This window comes from Typha angustifolia, chromosome 8 (assembly GCF_048772165.1).
Source record: "Typha angustifolia cultivar Huaian chromosome 8, ASM4877216v1, whole genome shotgun sequence".
Classification (NCBI taxonomy): domain Eukaryota; kingdom Viridiplantae; phylum Streptophyta; class Magnoliopsida; order Poales; family Typhaceae; genus Typha; species Typha angustifolia.
This window is the reverse complement of record NC_133246.1, coordinates 7,343,553-7,349,100: the sequence shown is the minus strand read 5'-3', so window position 1 is coordinate 7,349,100 and position 5,548 is coordinate 7,343,553.

Below are 5,548 nucleotides of genomic sequence, written 5' to 3'. Positions count from 1 at the left end.
GGGCAGCCACGGTAGGACCGAGTCAACTAACGTCCATGAGTGTGAACATGTGCTTGGTGGATAAACTTAGGGGCATGTTCCAAATATTGCTGCATAGAGTGATGATACAATTCGGACTTTACCAATGTTGTCTCGAGCATGGATGCACTTTAGGGGTGTTTTTTATTCTTGTTTTAGTGTGTAATTCATAGAAAAATAAGTTTTCTATATGTCGCGTTCGAACGCGCTTGCGAATGCTTGCATCAGGTTCACAAATATAGAGAGTGCAAAATATGTGTTCGAACGCGCTTGCGAACACCTGCATTTGAATGCGATTGTGCGTTCGAATGTGATTGGGCGCGTTCGAACGCGGTTAGCAAAAATTTATTGTTTTTGGGTTAATAATTGCCATTTTTGAATTATTTGGTTAGCCTCTAAATGTATGGATGGCAATCATGGAATCATTATTGAATGAATTGAGTTTTGCCCTAGTCTCCTTGATCTTTTTCTCTCTCATTCTCTTGTTTCCTAACGTCGCCGCTTCTAGCCTCCCTCGACCGGCCAATCACCCTAGACCCTTATAGCGGCCCACTCCTCCCCCTTCTTCCAATCTATTTATTATTTTACCCTAACTCCTACCATCACCCATAACCCTTCCACCTCCACGTATTCACCGGTGCCACCCTATTATCGCCAGTCTACCACCAACCATCACCACCTAGAATCTTGTGCCTCCATCTACGAATCTATAGATGGACTCTCTGATGTTCGTCTACTTCTCAGATGATATCTCAAGATCCCACCGTTCGATTTCCCTAAAACTAGATTTTTTGGAAAGCTCTTTTCTAGGGTTACAATATATCAAAATTGCACGTTAATCCAATGGCTACATATTTTGGGATCTATTTTTAAAATTCCGTGTCAAATCCTATCTAGATCTGAAAATCAGGACAAATCGAGCCTTGGCCAAGAGGGAGATCGTATCAGATGGACGCAATGCAGAATGATTATAATGTTTTAAAAGAATATGTCATGAACCGATTGGCTTCGTCATCTCCTCGACGAAGATCGACGCCTCAAAAAGGACCAGTAGTGGGACCACATCGAACCAATACCCAACAGGTGCAAGTACGATATGTTAATATCAATTATGCTCTTTTATCCATGCTCACACATCATCCCCCACCTCTGATACAAAACCCAAGACCGGCGGTGGTGGAACCCGAGAGGCTTGCGGCATCGGTGCGCTTCGTCAATGAGGAGGATTGGCACTATAAGGATGAGGTTGCTCCCTATGGAGATGGTGATGGACGTGCTTGAGGATTTAGAGAGGGTGATCAACATGCACAAAGGTTTAGACCTGAACCAAGGATCATTAGCGAACCTGACAACGCTATTCGGGGGAGAACCGCATGCTTGGACTTTCCAAAATTCCAAGGCAGTGATCCAAAAGATTGGGTGTTTCAAGTTGAATAATATTTTGATTGTCAAGGTACAATGGAAGATGAAAAAGTCCAGATGGCAAGCTTTCACCTCCAAGAAACGGCATTACGTTGGTATAGATCGATTATTCGTGGTGGTGGATTAACCGGATGGGCTGATTTTTGTAGGAGGATTACACGTAGATTTAGGACAGCGGCATATGAAGATTTTGATGCCACATTAAGCAAGATGGTTCAGAGGACGATCGTATTGGAGTACCAAGCTGAGTTTGAAAGAGTTAGTAATCGTTGTGAGCCACCTTGACCCGAACAGACATTGATGAGCACATTTATTTTAGGGCCACGAGAGGAGATACAAGCCTATGGGGAGTACCAAAAGTGGAGTATTTAGGTCATATCATTTTAACGAATGGTGTAGCGGCGGATCCTCAAAAGGTTGTATGTATGACTGCTTGGCCTATTCCTACTACTACCACCGGATTGAGAGGATTTTTGGGGCTGACCAGATATTATCAACGCTTCATTGTCGGATATGAGAAAATCGCTGCTCCTCTTACTTCTTTGTTAAAGAAGGATTCTTTTAGATGGACGGATCAAGCCACTTTAGCCTTTGAAAAATTAAAAACAGCAATGACGACGACACCCGTTCTAGCGCTACCAAACTTCACCAAAAAATTCATTGTGGAATGTGATACGTCGGGTGTTGGTATAGGAGCTGTACTAATGCAAGAAGGACGTCTCATTGCCTATCTTAGTAAGGCTTTATCACAAAAATCTCAATAATTATCGATTTGTGAAAGAGAGATATTAGCAATTCTGCATACAGTGATAAAGGAGAATCGAGGCGGTTTGCTGCTGGACTGCGGATGCATTCGGGTGTTGGAGCGTATTGGTCCGATTGCATATTGTTTGAAGCTGCCGGAGGGGTCGAGAGTGCATCCTGTCTTTCATATCTCATTGCCGAAGGAGCGCATTGGAGATCATGAAATCGTTGGATCAATTCTACCGAAGCCATTGGAGGAGATAGAGATTGTAGAGCTAGTTCATATACTTGCTAGGCGCCACCGACGACATGGTACTAGATTGGAGATGGAGATTCTAGTTGAGTGGCTTGGCAAACTATCTAATGAGGCGATATGGGAGTTGGAGATTGATATCTTGGAGTGTTTTTTTGACTTGTCACCTTGAGGGCAAGGTGGGGGAAGCGTGGTGAGCTGACCCATACACTTAGTTAGGATATTTTCTTATTGCATTAGGTGTTTATTTTTATTAAAAAAAATTCATGTAGGTTGCGTTCGAACGCAGATGGAGTCGTGTTCGAACGGAGATAGGGTCGCATTCGAACACCCTAGTGAATGCCTGCATTAGGTTTGCAAATACAGAGAACGTATATTATGCATTCGAACGCGGTCGGGCGAGTTCGAACGTTTGTATCGCGTTCGCACATCCAGAGAAGGGGCTTTTTGAGTGCGTTCAAACACGATCGATGGGAATCCTCTAGAATTAGGGTTTCGTATTATTTTAGGATTTGTTGGCTAGCCTCTATAAATATATGGAAGGCAGCCAACTTCATTATGGAATTGGATTGTTGATTTCTTGCCTCCTATCTTCTCTCTAGAATCTCTCCCTTCTCCCTCTTCACCATCCCTCCACCTTTACCGTTGGTAAGGATTCTCCTAACTTCTAATCTCCCTCAACTGTCGAGTCACCCCTCTTCTTTGGGATCTCGACCACTTCGTTTTCCTCATCTACTTTCCTTAATCACTTCCACAATCCACCCTCATCTCCATACCAATCTATAACCCTAACATCTACTCCACTCGTCACCACCACCATCACCCACGTTATTCCATATTTTCGTCCCTACTACAGTTTGAATCTTGGAAGGGTGTGTTAGGTTTTTTATTTGTTGGCAATTTTGTACAAAATATTCTAAGTGTATTTTTTCATGTATTTGAACTTTACACAAGTCTAGAATATCACTGGTGTGAAGAATTGCAAGATCATTGGAGAAAAGCCGTCGTGTTCTCACCGCGTTCACAAACGCGTTCGAACGCGAAATCTGCGTTCACACAGACAGAGAGCCGCGTTCACAAGCGCGTTCGAACGCGGGCACTGCGTTCACACAGACAGAGAGCCGCGTTCATAAGCGCGTTCGAACGCGAGCACTGCGTTCACACAGACAGAGAGCAGCGTTCACAAACGCGTTCGAACGCAACCTGAAGAATTCAAGCTGTCGCGTTCGAACGCACTTGGGCCCGTTCGAATGCACCTAAGATTAAGTTAGGCCGTTCGAACGCACTCGGGCCGTGTTCGAACGCACCTATGAAGTTTGCAATTTATTGGATTTTCGTGAGTACGATTATGACTTGGATTTGGCTCTATCTTGGAGATCATATATAAGGATAGTGTTGCCCTAACCTAGGGGAGTTGAAGAAGATTATTCAAAGAGACTTTTTGGAGGCTACATCGGTTCTTCAACAAACAAGGCCCTTCGCATCTACATATCTTAATCTTTCGTCTTAAGGGCTATCTAGACGAAAGATCAATCTCGAGGGCTATTGAGATTGGACTTCAATCACAAGAAGCAGTGAATCGTGGGTTCTAGCGATCAAGACTGAAAGGAACAAAGTCGTTTGGATCGACGGGTTGTTTTGTGAGTCAGTCTTATAACTGCTACTATCATAGTGATTGGTTTTGATCCGAGTTTGGATCCGTGGTTTTTTTCCCGTTTGGGTTTTCCACATTAAAATCTTGGTATTCATCTCTACTTTCGTTTTTAATATTTCTTCCGACTTTTACTTAAGCGAACGAGAAATATCATTGCCTAGAGGTTAGATACATACGTGTGTCTAGGGGTTTTTCAGGGCGGAAATATGAAAGTTGTAGATCAAGAAGTATGGATCCAACCTAATTGGTTTCATAATTTTCTAACTAGTAGAGAATATCTGACGAATATTTTCCCACAGTTGCGCGGACTACTTCTTAAAATAAATTTAAATCTTAAAGAATTGTTCCGTAGCCGATCTTTTGGTTCCAGAACTTATCAATTTGGTATCAGAGCTTATCGTTGGTATTAGAGCCTATGAATTGATATCAGAGCCTATCAAATTGGTATTAGAGCTTATCAGCAAGTTTATGATTGCAGCCATAGGGAGTAAAAGTTCGACATCGGCAGTTGGGTGTTTGTGAGGGTACAACCGTATTAACAGGTGACATTATGCTCGATGCGTAACCAAAAGTTAGCACATCGTTACTTTGGTCTATTTTGATTGTTTGAACATATTGGTCCGATTACATATCGTTTAGAGCTACCGGAGAGGTCAAGAGTATCTTGTCTTTCATGTTTTATTGCTGAGGGAGCACATTGGAGATCATGAGATCATTGGATCAGTTCTACTGGAGCCATTAGAGGAGATAGAGATCGTAGAGCTAGTTCATGTACTTGCTAGATGCTGACGACGACATGATACCAAATTAGAGATGGAGATTCTAGTTGAGTGGCTTGACAAGCCATCCGATGAGGTGACTTAGGAGTTGGAGACTGATATTTTGAAGCGTTTTCCTGACTTTTCACCTTGAAGGCAAGATGGGGGAAGCGTGGTGGGCTGATACACTTAGTTAGGATCTTTTCTTATTGCATTAGTTATTTATTTTCATTAAAATAAAATTCCTATAGGTCGCGTTCGAACGCAAGTGAGGTTGCGTTCAAACGCCCTTACGAACGCCTATATCAGGTTCGTAAATACAGAGAATGCATAATATGCATTCGAACGCGGTCGAGCAAGTTCAAACGCCTACATCGCGTTCGCACATACAGAAAACGTCTTTTGTGCGTTCGAACACGATCGGGCGCGTTCGAACACGATCAACGGGAATCCTCTAGAATTAGGGTTACTTATTATTATTAGGACTTGTTGGTTAGCATCTATAACTATATGGATGGCAGCCAAATTTATTATGGAATTGGATTATTGACTTCTTACCTCCTATCTTCTCTCTAGACTCTCTCCCTTCTCCCTCTTCACCAACCTTCCACCTCTACCGTTGGCAAGGTTTCTCCTAACTTCTAATCTTCCTTGCCTGTCGAGTCACCCCTCTTTTTTGGGATCTTGACCACTTCGTTC